At 38.1% G+C, this 16,262-nt stretch overlaps 1 protein-coding gene across 3 annotated transcripts in view; it reads right to left on the bottom strand.

Moving 5' to 3' along the window:
* Positions 1 to 16,262, bottom strand: part of SCN10A (sodium voltage-gated channel alpha subunit 10) — a 98,759-nt gene that overhangs the window by 67,536 nt on the left and 14,961 nt on the right. The gene's annotated exons all lie outside the window — the stretch shown is intronic.

The raw sequence follows: 16,262 nt of genomic DNA, 5'->3' as shown, positions 1-16,262 counted from the left end.
TCTTCCAGCTCCCTGCACTGAGGGATTCTGGCAGCCCCAATTTATTTATTGCTAGAGAGGTGGCAGAGTTACACTCCTCCTCCTCTCCAGTCTTTCTCTTCTTTGTCCACCACTACAGGCTTTTTTGTTTCTGCCTCAGAGAACCGAGATGAGAGTCATAGAGGGTGGTCATTAACTAGATCTGCCTCCCATGAAAGAAAAATGCATTCAAAGGGCCAAAATGTATAGTGGGTGAAACCTGGCATGTGACACATCTGGTTCCATTTTTGACATCACATGGTTCCCCCCTGTACTACCTGGGGTGACACACAGCGCAGAGCTATGAGTGTCAACACTGCTATGTGTGTGATCTAACTCCAGCAACCACACACACAGAGATAGATAGAGAGATAGGTAGATAGAAAACATTTTCTTAGAAGGATGGATCCTATTATAGGATCCATTAACTCAAGACAACCAGGTACTTCATGGGTTTCATGGGTATAGCTTTGAAGAAACAGATTAGAAACTGAAATTAGAAGTAGATAGTATTTTTTTGGAATGATCAATCACCCACAGCAGTTGTTATCAAATTTAAACAGGCATCAGAAGTACCTGAAAGGTGTTTTTTTTTTTTTTTTTTTTAAGAACAGATATCTAGGCTCTGGCCTCACTCCCAATTTCTGATTAGTAAGTCTATAATAAACTGCATTTTTGGGTGTTTTGTTGTGATTTTTGATTTTTGTTGTTGCATTTGTTGTTGTTGTTGTTGTTTTAGAACCACACCCAACAGTGCCCAGGGTTGATGCCTAGTTCTGTGCTTCAGCATCACTCCTGGTAGGGGTCCAGATGTGGTGCAGAGGATGCAACATGGGTAGGCTGTATGCAAGGTAAATGCCCTATAGTACTATCTCTCCAGCTCCAACTGTGACTTTTTTTAAATTCAATTTAATTTTTATTTTTATATATAATTTATTTAAGTACAATGGTTACAAACATGTTCATAATTGGTTTTTAGCCATAAAATGCACACATATCTCTTCACCAGTACAACTTTCCCACCACCATTGTTCCCTTCCCCCCCATTTCCTACCTCCCCTATGCCCTGTCTGTATTCAAGACAGGCATTGTATTTCTCTCTCTATCAATGTCATGGTAGCTGTTTCTGCAGTTATTTCTCCAACCGAACTTACCACTCTTTGTGATAAGCTTGTTATCATGGGCTGGTCCTTCCAGACCTCATCTTTATTATCTCTGGATGTTATTATTATAGTCTGTTATTTTGCTTAAATCCCACATATGAGTGAGACTATTCTGTGCTTATCTCTTTCCCTCTGACTAATTTCACTCAACATAATAGTCTTCATATACATCCATGTATAAGCAAATTTCATGACTTCATTTTTTTTTCTAACAGATTCATAGTGTTCCATTGTATAGATGTACCACAGTTGCTTTAGTCACTCATCTGTTGTTGGATATCTGGGTTGTTTCCAGATTCTGGCTATTGTAAATAACACTGCTATGAACATAGGAGTGCAGAGGACATTATTATATTGTTTTTTTTTTTTTTGTTACTAGGGTATATTCCTAGTAGTGGTATTGTTGGATCATATGGGAACTCAAAGTCCAGTTTTTGTTGTCAACATTTTTTGTTTGTGGGCCACACCCAGTGATGCTCAGGGGTTACTCCTGACTCTGTGCTCAGAAATTGCTCCTGGCTCCAGGGACCATATGGGGCACCAGGGGATCAAACCATGGTCCATCCTAAGTCAGCCACATGCAAGGCAAATGCCCTACCACTGCGCTACCATCTGGCCCCAAAGTCCAGTTTTTTGAAGGAATATCTATATTGTTTTCCAAAAATGCTGGCCTACATGGCATTCCCACCATCAGTGAATGAAAGCTCCTTTCTAGCCACATCCACACCAGCAAAGGTTGTTCTGTTCTTTGTGATATGTGCCAGTCTCTGTGGCCTGAAATGATACCCAATTTTTGTTTTGATTTTCATCTCCCTGATGATTAGCGATGTGCATTTTTTCATGTGCCTTTTGGCCATACGCATTTTTTCTTCAAGTAAATGTCTGTTAATTTCTTCTCCCCATTATTTGTTGGGGTTAGATTTTTTTTGTTAAATTCTGTCAGTTTCTTATATATCTTAGATATTTGTCCCTTATCTGATCAGTGCTGTGAGTGACATTTTTACCCTAGTCACTGCTTCCTGTGAATTGCAGAAACTTCTCAGTTTAATGTAATACCATTTGTTTATCTCTGCTTCCCTTGTTTGGAAGTGGTTTTTCCTCCTGGAAGATGCCTTTAGTCTCAATGTTATGGAGTGTTTTGCCTATGTTTGCTTCTATATACCTTATAGTTTCAGATCTGATATCAAGGTCTTTAATCCAATTTTGAAATGACCTTTGTGCATGGGTTTAGATAGCCAACTGTGAATTTCTAACAAGTTTCCAGAAGATGTGAATGTCATTTGGCTGAGGAAATACCCTGGGGGAATAATTGACCAGTTATTCAGGTACACAAAGAAATAACACATAATTTTGGATATGTTGAAAATAAACTTAATTAAAACCCAAAAACAATGGCATTAAAATAGGAACACTTTTGATTAAATATGACCATTTGAACCACTGCAAGATGATTCCATTCTGAAATACTTCTTAAATGATTGTAAAATGATTTTTTAAAATTACCTCATACCCTCACTAAGATAATGGAGAATACACACAACGATAGTATTCTGGAAATTGGAGAACAGACAGATGAGCAGTAATTGAGCAGAACCAAGAAGGCTGAAAGCTTAGATATAACTGAGGAGTTCTAACTGTGCCTTCAGTACTTACAGATAGCAAATGCCCCTGAAAGTGGAGAGTGGGAAGGTTGTGCCAAGAATGCCAGAAAGGATAACTTAACAGTCTTTATAGGAAGTAGCTGGGCTTTCTAGAATGCAAACACACACACACACATACACACACACATACACACACACACACACACACACACACACACACACACACACACACACACACACACACACACCCATTCCACCCAATCAGAGGAAGCTTCCCTTCTACACTGAAATGAACTGGAGGATTTTTCTCTCTGGAAGTGAATAACGAGGAGAGAGTTGCAACCTAAGGAGAGAGTATAGGGCCAGAAATATTTTTTAAAAAGTAGAAAAAAGGGTGAAGAAACCTATTATTACAATTTTTGGTGAGTTGTGGGCTAAGAAGATATTGGACATAGAAAAGCAAGAACAGAAGGCTGAAACAAGAGCATTTAATGACTTGACATCCCACAGTTACCTCCTTGTGGCATCCTTAGAACACAGCTTCACAATTCATTTCAGAAGTGATGCTGAGCCAAACTGATGAAGCTCATGGGTACACAAGTCTTTAGGCTAAAAATTCTGAGACCTCCTTGGGAAACTGGATGGTGAATTCCTGACAACCCAGCAGCTGCACCCACATTCCACAGCCATCATTGCACAAAACAACCCGGCTTCACAAGTAATCATGGAAGAGTCAAGAGTCATTAACCAAGCTAATGAAAGTTCCAGAAACACTGGATTTCAGGCTGAAAGCTTTGGGTTCTTCTTGGAGTGGTAACAGGTAGCCTCTCTTCTTAGGAGCAGAAGGCTTGTGAGGTGGGATTCCTAGTTTGAGTGTTGGATTCCTGAACCTGGTCTTGTACACTTTCACTGTCTGGATTATTTCCTGCATAAGTGTTTGCTTCCAGACCAGTGTCTCTCTAGGTCCTAGTTTTGGAGCCTGAGGCTTCACTTACAGATGGCACCCGAACAAGGGCCCGAAACAGGGACTCTGCTGACAATGGTGAGATGTTAATTTCTTGAATTTTTAAGTGGATTTCACCATTCTGGGTTTTTAAGCTTATGCCTATTTGGTTTAAAATGATGATAATGGCTTGGGTTTGGGTTGAGGATCCTGGCTTTTCCTCATGCAAATTGCATTAGTGGTGGTTTTCCTTGTTTTTTCATTTTGTATAGTGATATGCCAAAAACATGGGTTGAATACTCTAACATCACACAAAAGGTTTCTGAAGCACTTTTTTTTTTTTTTTTTTTTTGGGCCACACCTGGCCATGCTCAGGGGTTACTCCTGGCTGTCTGCTGCTCAGAATAACTCCTGGCAGGCACGGGGGACCATATGGGACACCGGGATTCGAACCAACAACCTTTGGTCCTGGATCGGCTGCTTGCAAGGCAAACACCGCTGTGCTATCTCTCTGGGCCCTCTGAAGCACTTTCTAATGTTTCTAAAAGGCCTTTAAAGCCAAAATTAGAAATAAATTTCCGGTGATCACTCATGATCAAGCCCTAAACCCCTAGATTAGTGTTCTGCCTCCCCTTACTGGTGCTAGGCCAGTAGAGCCTCTGGTTGTTTCACTCGGTGATATTGGCTTACAAAACAAATCAAATAATATTAAAATGGCCCATTCAGAAGCTGAATCAGATGGTTGATCTGTAAGATTCGCACCCTATGCTACAGTGGAGAAGGTGAGAGTGTGGAATGGACCCACATCCCCCACAATGGATAGTTCTTAGGGAAATTGATACTAATACAGAATCAGAAATGAATTCTCCCCATCAGGAAAACAATAAAATTTCAACTTATGGATTAAATATGGATTACCTCCATTGATTTAAGAAAGTGTGCTGATTGAGTATTCAGAGAATGCTCCCCAGATATATAACCAATCTTTGATAAAGGGGCAATAAATGCAAAATGAAGCAAGGAAAGCCTCTTCAACAAGTGGTGTTGGGACAACTGGTCAGCCACTTGAGAAAAATGAACTCTGATCTCCATTTAACACCCTGCGCAAAGGTCAAATGCAAATTTATTAAAGACTTTGGTATCAGACTTAAAACCATAAGGTATATAGAACAATACATAGGTAAAACACTCCATGGCGTTGAAACTAAAGGAAGAAACAGCACGCTCAAAAACAAGTTGAAACAGAGATACACAAGCAAGACTATATTAAGCTCAGAAGTTTCTGCACCTCAAAGATAATAATGCCTAGGATACAAAAGCCACTTACAGAATGGGAGAAGCATTTACCCATACCCATCAGATAAGGGGCTAATATCTAAGATATATAAGGTACTGACAGAACTTAACAAGAAAAAACATCTAACCCTATCCAAAAATGGGGAGAATAAATGAACAGACAATTTCTCAAAAAAGAAATACAAATGACCAAAAGGCACATGAAAAAATGCTCCACATCACTAATCATCAGAGAGATGCAAATCAAAACAATGAGTTAACATCTCACACAACAGAGACTGGCACACATTACAAAGAACAAGAATAATCAGTGCTTGTGGGGATGTGGGGAGAAAGGAACTCATATTCACTGCTGGTGGGAATGTCATCTAGTCCAACCCTTATGGAAAACAATATGGAGATTCCTCAACAAACTGAAAATTGAGCTCCCATATGATCCAGCTACACCACTTCTAGGGATATACCCAAGGAACTAAAAAATACAATTTAAAAATTCTTTCCTCACACCTATATTTATTGCAGTGCTTTTTACAATAGCCAGACTCTGGAATGAACCAAGATGTCCTTCAATAGATGAATAGTCAAAGAAACCGTGGTACATATACACAATGGAATATTAAGCAGCCATCAGGAGAGATGAAGTCATGAAATTTTCCTATACATAGATGTACATGGAATCTATTATGCTGAGAGAAATAAGTCAGATGGAGAAAGATAGGTGCAGAATAGTCTCACTCATTTATGGGTTCTAAGAAAAATTAAAGATATTAAAATAATTCCCAGAGTTGAGACCTAGAAGGACCAGCTCAAGATATGATGCTCACCAAAAATAGTGGTGAGTGCAGTTAGAGAAATAAATACTCGGAGAACTATAACAATGCCAGTGAGTGAGGGATGTAGAAAGCCTGTCTCGAATACTGGCAGGGGGTGAGGGAGAGAAGAGATAGGGTCATTAGTGTTGGGAAGGTTGCACTGGTGAATGGGGGTGTTTTTTTTTATGACTGAAGCCTAACTACAATCATGTTGTAATCACTGTGTTTAAATAAAGATATTATTATTAAAAAAAAGAAAGCATATTTGAATTATGGTCCTCTTACTCCATTTTGTGTTGAATTCCTTGGTACCTGGAGTGATGGTTGGTGTTGACCCACCAAGACTTCAACATTGAAGTAAAGACCTGTTTGCTTCTCAATATTTACAGTGGAAATGTGAATGGTTGAAAACTCTAAGAGTAAAATTAATGATCTAGATCACTCTGGAAGGATGATTGCAGGAATCACGTTGTCTATGAGATGCTGATAAAAGAAGGGGAGTGTACAGAAGTAAAAGAGCAAGCAAGATTATCCTGTGCTGTTTTGAGACTTTTCAGGGAATTTGCTTTGAAGAATTGGGAAAAAAATTGACTCAGAAACAGAGTACAAGGTAGTTATACAAAGGTTTTCAAAGGAGCTGTGGAGCTATATGCAGAATTTGTGAGGAAATTAACAGGCAATTAAAAGGTAGATTAGAGATATGAAAACTTAAAAACTCCTGTCAAAAATCTTAGCATTTGATAATGTCAATGAATATTGTCAGACTGTCTTAGGGACAGAGATATCATGGGATTTCTACATGCTTGTAGAAATACTGGAATTTATAACTATCCACTGCCCCCCCTCCCCACACACCGCTGCACCTTTATCAACATAGTCTATTTAAATGCAAACTCCAGAAAATCAGCTCAGTGTCTTTTGCCCAAGGAAATCACCTGATCTTTGCCCAAGGTGAAGTGTGGGGAGGGATTTTATTGAACAAGAGGCTGTCGTTCATTTCCTTACCTTCTCTAGCAACCAGGGGAAGAATCCAAGTTCTATCTTGTGAGCTCAGGTCAGGTCAGGTCAGAGGCTTTAAGTGTGGCAATATGGGGAATTTATGAAAACAGTGCAGTCACAGCCTCTTTCTGTACTGTCTCAAGAACCTGTCCCCTCAAGACCAAGACTCAATCAAGCTGTCTTGGGAAACTGGATCAGGGACCATTCCCTAGTCCCTCAAAATCAGGGAACCTGTACATAAATAGTTCAGCTTCCCAGCCCAGATCAAGAGAACCACACATCTATAGTTTATTATAGCCTGCCACTTCAGGAAGCTGTGGTATTGATATCCCCTGCCATGAAGATTTAACTATCATCTCAACTCAATGCCCTTACAAGATTAGGTCTGGCATAACAGGGCCAATAACTTCCAGGACTTTAAGGATAATTTTTTAGTTTAATGCTCTAAGGAATAGTAATTCACCTGGGGGTTATAGATTCTGACAATGTAGGGGAAATACTAATTCTTATCTCAGTACCCATAGTATAGACTTTTTTTTTTTTTGTTTATGGGTCACACCCAGCTTACTCCTGGCTCCACGCTCAGAAATTGCTCCTGGCAGGCTTGGGGAACCATATGGGACTCCAGAATTCGAATCAATGACTTTCTGCATGAAAGGCAAATGCCTTGCCTCCATGTTATCTCTCCGGCCCCTAGACTTTTAAGAAAGGTGAAAGCATAGTTAAATTTTATTACTTCCTTATGTTATGCCTGGAAAATCAAGATGCAACAGGGAAGGAGGCTTTGGAAGTACTAAGTCTGAGTTTTCTGCTAGTGTATTTATATTTTTATAATTAAAGTAAAGTAACCTAGGTGTAAAAGCATTTTTTATTAATTGTACTCAAACAGATCATAAATTACAAATGTAAGCATTAGTCTAACTAAAAATAATTCAGAGCTGTTTGTTAATAATGCTATAATGCTTTAATTTCTGTTGTTTAACTTGTGTTATCATTAATTGTTACACACTAGGTGTAAAAAACCTTAGATACAGAACAAGTAAGAAACCCCCCGGAAAACCTCTTCATAAGTCTTTTTCAGATACTTCTCAGAAGCCCGCAGCTTGAATGGTCAGTGGCCTGAACAGACTACAAAGGACCCCCCCTGCATATCCATCTGACTCAACTTCCTGGACCGGGGCAAAATGAAGATCACCTACTGTACCAAATGACAGCATGGGACTGTAAAACCACCGGTCAGGCATACTGGAAGCTCCCTTCCAGTTGGAACTGAATCGTAATAACCAGATTAGTAGTAAATCACACTTTTTAAAAAGCAGCTGGGGAAGGGGTCAGGCAAGAGAAATGCCTTGCATTGCCCTTGAAGTTTTTAATTTGACCTTCCATTATTGTGTGCTAATTAACTGCGCTCTTAAGGGGGGCCAATCAAATCAGTAATCACCCACCCCCCTTCAAGAAAGGCTAAAACAAAAATTCCGGGTTCAAAACAATTGGTTTCAGTCCTGGTTCAAGTAGTCCCCCTGGCTAACAACTCTAATGTCTGCCATTACAGGCCCGCTTGTGCTCCTGCTGCTATTACTGACTATAGAACCTAATGATTACTAGGCAGCAATATAAGGCACTTAATCAAACAACCCAGATCTCTAGGATTAGAGATCAAACAAAAGAAAAGGGGGGAATGTAAAGGAAGCTTGAAACAGCCATCAGGCAAGGACAGGAAAGTGGGCTAGACGTGGCCCTCAAAAACACTGGGGTCGTACAGGCATCCATGACAATTCTGGGAGTTTCCTGACTGCCCTGATTACCCACCCCCTTCATTCACAATTGTGGGAAAATGCCAGATGTCATGTACTTCCTAAAGCAAATCAATCTACTGTACCTTTCTATTGTTTAAAATACTATATATAGCTTGTAAGCTCATGGTTCAGGGCTGGCAGATTCTGGCTTATGCTGGATTCTGACAGCCCCTGCATGCTTGTAAGAAAAATAAACCCTCTGCTATTGCATGAGAGATTGTGGTCTTGGTGTCTTTGAACGGCGCATCGTTCTCCTGAACTTAACAATATAGCTTTTACTGCTAACCTTAAGGAGGAAAAAAAAATCCAATGTTAACTCTTGAAATTCAGGGCAGGAGTTTAATAGAATATTTTATTCTGGCGCTAAAGCATCTGTGATTTATTTTAAGAGATTGGCCTGAAACTGGGTCCTACAAGAAATTCAGAGCAGCTTAGAAGGAATAGGTGGGGCATTACCTTCAAATTGTATTTTCCAGAGCTTTGGGTATTTGAAGTGCATAGGACCAGAAAATCAACAGGCTGATTTTCTACTACATGCAGCTCCAGTTTCTTTGACCCTTTGGGGATGTGATTTGCATAAGCAATAGGGAGCAGAATATCACATCCCTTGCCCAAACACCTCCCAGTATATTAATTCAGAGGTTTAGCCCTTTTTAATTGGGGTCACTAGGTTAAAGTGTCTGGAACCCATCCCAATCTAATGGAAATTTGATTTTCCAATCTGTATTACCCAGTGGCCCATCAATATCACAACACTAGAGGCACTTAGAAACTTAGTAGATGAACAGCTGAGACTGGGACACATTGAAACTTCCTTTTCTGAATAGAACTTACCAATATTTGTAATAAACAAACAATCAGCTAGCTGAAGACTTTTTATCTGATATAAGATTATAAATGCACCCACAATTTCTATGGGAAAGTTACAGAATAGCTTACCAGCACCAGTAGCCAACCTAAAAGACTTTGATAGTAGTTGGCTTAGGAGATTGTTTTTATAGCATTTCCATTCACCAAAAGACAGAAAGGGCTTTGCCTTTTCTCTTTCTTCTCTCAATAATAGGGCCCATGCAGCTATTTTAATGGACAGTTTGCCTCAGGGCATGGTGAACACACCTACCATGTGTCATATTTTGTTGATGCAATTTTATGACCAGGTCTTAAAAAGTTTCCCAGGCATATTTGATTCATTACATGAATGGCATTATAATGGCCAGTCCTACTAATAGTGGATCACAATGTGTTTAGAAATTTGTTGTCAGCTGCTTGCAGGATGCTTGTTTAAGAACAGACACAGAAAAATATCCAGATTTTACTTCCATTTTAATACTGGGCTTCTTATTAGAGCATACTTTAGTGCATACCCAAAAGATTTCTATTTATCAGAAAAATCTAAGGACTCTTAATGAATTAAAAAAAACTCCTAGGTGATATAAATTGAATCTATCCCTCCTTCAGGATTCAAAACTTCAAACTAAGTAAACTCATTTAGATTTTAGCTAAAAATCTGGATATAAATCTCCCAGATTAGGAAAATAAGAAATGAGTGATGTTGTATACTTAATTTTTCTCCAAGAGATAGTATCTAAAATAGAAAACTGAAAACTGAAAAAAAAAATCAGTGACACGAGTCTATCATTAGAGATAGGGAGATAGCAGAAGAAAAGAGGTTAAACACACACACTGAAGAATGTTGCCTCTGGAAATGTGAGATTAGAGAGATGAGAACCATGAGATGCCTATTTCTGTCAAATCTTTATAGAGCTCTCTGACCTTTAAAACCAAGAACCTCTATATCTGAAAGTAAAAATCAAATTAAAAAGTGAATAGCAGGAATGTTATTGTTCAGTATCTGGGATCAGGGAAAGTATTTGAAATCACTCCTGAAAAAAAAACTATTCTATGGATGGATAGATGTTTCAGCTGTCAATGTCCATATCTTGTTTCTTACCCTACTCCTTATTTCTGAATTAGAACATCTTAATTCAGAATCACAAGTTGCTGGGAAGATGTGACAGATGTTTCTGGTTTTTTTTTTTTTCAGACAAAACACACACCAGAAATTATAGACAGAATTCTTTCTGAAGACAACCTTCAGAAATTTTTCATCATCTGAAACAGATTTTCTTTAAACAATCAGTTCCAATTCCTTCTTTGCCTGCTCCCTGATAACTCCAATTTTTACTTTCTGTTCCTTTGAATTTGCCCATGCTATATAATTCTTGGAAGTGGAATCATTATATATTTATCTTTTCAAGTTTGACTTATTTTACCTAGCAGAATGTTTTGAAGACTTCTTCATGTTATAGCATGTATCAGAGTTCATTAACCTGGGCCCGGAGAGATAGTACAGCGGCGTTTGCCTTGCAAGCAGCCGATCCAGGACCAAAGGTGGTTGGTTCAAATCCCGGTGTCCCATATGGTCCCCTGTGCCTGCCAGGAGCTATTTCTGAGCAGACAGCCAGGAGTAACCCCTGAGCACTGCCGGGTGTGACCCAAAAAACAAAAACAAACAAACAAAAAACCAGAGTTCATTAACCTACATTTTTTTTTTTGTGGTTTTTCGGTCACACCTGGCAGTGCTCAGGGGATATTCCTGGCTCCAGGCTCAGAAATTGCTCCTGGCAGGCACGGGGGACCATATGGAACACCGGGAATCGAACCAATGATCTCCTGCATGAAAGGCAAACGCCTTACCTCCATGCTATCTCTCCGGCCCCTTAACCTACATTTTTTGTGGTGTGAGAGAATGAACCCTGAACTTTACACATCTAAGATTAGTGTTCTACCACTTACCATCCATTGCCCAGAAACTCATTTCTTTTTAAGACAGAGTAATACCCCACTGTGAGGCATGAGAAATAATGCAAAGGTAAGGTAAGCCTTGCATGCTACAGGCTCAGGTTTGATCACCAAGAACTGCAAACAGGCTCGTCCCTAAGCACCACCAATTGTCATTTCTGAGCACAAAGCCAATAGTCCACCAAGCATCATGGGGTTTGGACCAAATTCCTCCCTTCTGAAGAACAATATACTGTATATCAATAGGTCCCACTATACTTATTTATTCATCAATGGACATTCAGATGGTTTCTACCTTTAGCTCCTATGAAAAATAATACTATAAATATATGTATATAAACTAGATATATTTTAAAAGATTTCATAAATTACAAAGTAACTTTTAACTAAACTAGAAATTTCTCCTTTCAAAATTATATTTATGATAAATAGGACAAAATTATTTATCGTATTTTATTTCTCTTATATAGTGAATGCATATACAAGCCAAAGACTTACGCTTAACTATCTTAGTCTGTAAAATAAAAAGTTTGTTTGAAGATTGATATACCACTAGCAAAATTACAAATAATGGGAGAGATATAAACTAAATAAATCAAATTAGAAATAAAAAGATTACTATAGATACTACAGAAATTCAAAAGGTAATCAGAGATCATATTGAGAAACTCTATGCCACAAAACATGAGAACCTGGAAAAAATGGATAAATTCTTGAACTCTTGTAACTTTCTAAGGTTGAACCAAGATGATCTGGCATTTCTTATCAGACTTATTGCTATTGAGAAAATTAAAATGGCAATCAAAAGTCTTTTCAAAAACAAAAGCCCAAGCCCAGATGGACTCACTAATGAATTCTTAAAATTTTTTAAGAGGACCTACTACCAATTCTTTTCAAGTTTTTCCAGGAAATTAAAGCAACAGAAATACTCCCAAATAGTTATTATGAATCTAACATTATTGTGACACCAAAAGCAGACAAAGATCACACACACACACACACACACACACACACACACACACACACAAAGAGAAGAATTATAAGCCAATATTCTTGATGAACAGAGATACAAAAATGCTAAACAAAATCCTAGCAAATAAGTTCCAATGCCTCATTATCAAAAAGGTCATACATAATGACCAAGTACGTTTCATTCCAGAGATGCAAGGATTGTTTAATATATGCAAGCCAAACAATGAAATATACCATATCAAATAAAGGAAAATAAGAAACATATGATCATATCAATAGATGCAGAGAAAAAATTTGATAAAGTCAAAGGGTTATCATTCATGATAAAAACTCTCAAGAAGAAGTGAATGGAAGAAACTTTCCTCAATATAGTCAAGGCCATTTACCACTAGCACATGGCCAATATTATATGCAATGGAGAAAAACTGAAGCTTTCTTCCTAAGATCTGGCACAAGACAAGGCTGCCCCTCTCATCACTCCTGTTCAACATAGTACTGGAAGTACTTGACATATAAATAGGCAAGAAAATGATATCAAGGACATCCTGATAGGAAAGGAAGGAGTCAAACTCTCACTGTTGCAGATGATACGATACTATTTAGAAAATCTTAATGACACTATCAAAATTTTTCTGGATAAAACAAATTCATATAGCAAGTTGCAGGCTACAAAATCAATGCACAAAAAATTGGCCTTCTTATACATGCATAATGACAGAGAAGAAATAGACTTTTAAAAAATCAATTCCAACACACAGCAGACCTTCTGAACTTTGCCTCTCTGCTATCCTTGTGGCCTGGACTTTGATCTTCTACCACCATTCCCTGAGGGCTCTTCTTCAGAGGTGAGCTGTCTGTCCCACTCGCAAAGGGAGTTGCTGAGTGCTGCTGTGTGCCCCTCTTACACACACAGCAGACATTCTGGACTTTGTTTCTCTGCTGTCCCATGACCTGGACTTTGATCCTCTCTGTCCATAGTTAACTAAGGGCTCTTCTTTAGAGGTGAGCTGTTCTCCCCACCAAGTGTGGAGCCAGAGAAGTGCAGCTGCTCTACTTCGCTTCATGGTCGTCTGCATTTTCTCTCCAATGAACCCCAGTATAACACTTAGAAAAAAGCCACACTCTTACACCCTGAACATTAACATAATGACCTGGCACAGGCCTCAGAAGAAAGGGCATTTTCCATTCACCCCTGAACCAGGGAAGCCATCCACAAAACATCCAGGTTTGTCTATAACATCACCTGGAAGCATCACCACGGAAGACCCTACCACTGCTCAGACATCGACCTGCTCAAAAGAGACTTCCCTTAACACTGAGAAGACTTAACAACAACAACAACAACAACCTGCTTACAGGACAGGGCTTCCTACATTGCCCTTTAATGGTGAGGTAAAATGAGAGGATGCTCCACATCCTGGCTTCAATGTAGAATATGCAGATTCCAGGATCTTTAATACAGAAACATGATACCAACAACAGAGACTGTGTGAAAAGTGTGTTGGCACTATGGACAATGTCTTGGATTGGACGATCTAACTTGCCTGGAGCCTAGAGTTGGTTTTATGCCAGGAAACTTCAGGGGTAGGGTCTCTTTGTATTTAGGCCAAGGTTATTCCTTTCCATGCCCCTCATATTTTGGTGGGCCTATGCAAACAACAATTGCCACTCTAACACCATTTTTACTGTGCTCCTTTGACTCTAATCCTTAAATCCCACTTAAAATTTGAGGTTAACTTAAGCTAATATGTATGTACATGGAAATGTAAAAAATACTATGCCTCTAATGTTTAAGGAGTTATGTAAGTTTTATGGCTTTAGATTGCCTTGTGTGCTGTTAAGAAATATTATAATGTGTTACAATCTGGGGACTTGAGGGACAAAGTAATTGTACATGGATTCTGTTTTATTTATCTTAATGCTTTTTGGCTGAAAGTTCAAAGTTAAGATATCAGCAAGGGGACTTCTTCTGAGAATTATGTTATGGGTGATTGTCCTTCCACTGTAACTTTACCTTGTCCTCTTTTTTTGCTCTCATAATTAAAATTTAAAAAAAAATTAAAAAAAAAAAGCCACACTAAAAGGGTGACAATGGGGAAACATTGCAGGTCAACACCATGCATAGAGAATGAAGATGGCAGCTCTGATTACCCAAAAATTGCCATCTACCTAGATAACCTCTCAGAAAAGGAGTTTAGAGAAGAAAAATGGAGGATGTTCATAGAACTCAAAGAAAACATAAATTGAGTTGAACAGAACACTAATAAGAATCAAGAGGATATGAAGATAGAAATCAGGAAAGTCCAAACTGAAATAACAGGTCTGAAAAGCTCAGTAGATGAAATAAAAACCTCAATGGAAAGCCTCTCAACAGGGTAACAACAGCTTGAGGATAGAATCAGTGGTCTGGAAGATGAGATGCAGAACAACCGCATACAATAGAAGAGATTGTAAAAGAACTTTAAAACAAATGATCAGACAATGGAAAAAATACTCAAAAACGTGAACAGATGAAAATAGAAGTCTTTGATAAACTCAATAGAAACAACAAAAGAATTATTGGAGTCCCGGAGACCCAGGAATAAAATCCCCAGGAGAATCAACAGTAAAGGACATCATTGCAGAGAAACTCCCAGAGCAAAAGTCTGAATGCAACCAAATCCTGAATGCCCAAAGAGTATCAGCTAAAAGAGGTATTGAGTGTTGGGACTACTGGTCAGCCACTATAAAAACATGAACTTAGACCTCTATCTAACACCAGACACAAAGGTCAAATCAAAATGGATTTAAAACCTTGAGATCAGACCCAGAACCATAATGTATATGTTATATATAGAAGAAAACATAGGAAAAACACTCATGACATTGAGAGTAAAGGCATCTTCAAAGAGAAAACACCAATTGTCCACTTGTCCACACAAGAGATAAACAATAAAACAAGCAGAGATAAACACATGGGACTACATTAAACTGAGAAGCTTGTACATCTCAAAGGAAACGGAATAAGATACAAAGACCACGCACAGAATGGGGGAAACTATTCACCCAATACCCATCTTATAAGAAGCTAATATCTAAGACATAGAAGATACTGACAGAACTTGATCAATGTTCTTTTTGCTCAAGTCCCAGTTCACTAACATTTTTATTAAACAAAAATATAAAAGTACTAAAATATACATATTATTTTCAGTAAAACTTACTAATCTCACTATTAAATCAACTGACTGAAAAGGAAAGAGTTCTAAGTATGGAATTGTCAAACATTGATATTAAAAGTGAAAAACATGAAAACTTTAGAGTTATTGTTTGCTTTTTAGGCAAAAACAATACATTTGCAAGTAAGATGAAACTAGTTTCAAAATCAATAATTGTATTGAAAAAGAAAGCAGGAAACAATTGGTAGAATGTCTTTATAGGAACTAATGGATTTTTTATGTTACTGGAATTTTAAAATCAATGATAAGATATAAACAAAGACATTTTTAATTTAATTTTATAATAATTTATTTATTTAAGCACTATGATTACAAAATATTTATAGTTGGGTTTCTGTCATCGAATTTACAGCACCTTTCATCAATTGTAACTTTCCAGCCATCTATGTTCTTCAATTCCCTTCTCCCCAGCCCCCTATCTTCAGGATAGGCAATCTATTTCTCTCTCTCACTATCATTGACATGGTATTTGTTGATGCAGTTATTTCTCTTAACTGTGCTCACCACTCTGTGCTAAGTTTCATATCATAGTGCTTTTGTCCCTCACCTCTATTTTCTCTGGGTATTATTCCCATACTGTCTTTTATTTTTCTTAAATCACAGATGAGTTTAACTATACACAGAATAATTTAACTCTCTTCC

Source organism: Suncus etruscus, chromosome 20 (assembly GCF_024139225.1).
Source record: "Suncus etruscus isolate mSunEtr1 chromosome 20, mSunEtr1.pri.cur, whole genome shotgun sequence".
Lineage (NCBI taxonomy): Eukaryota > Metazoa > Chordata > Mammalia > Eulipotyphla > Soricidae > Suncus > Suncus etruscus.
This window is presented reverse-complemented; position numbering and strand designations above follow the sequence as displayed.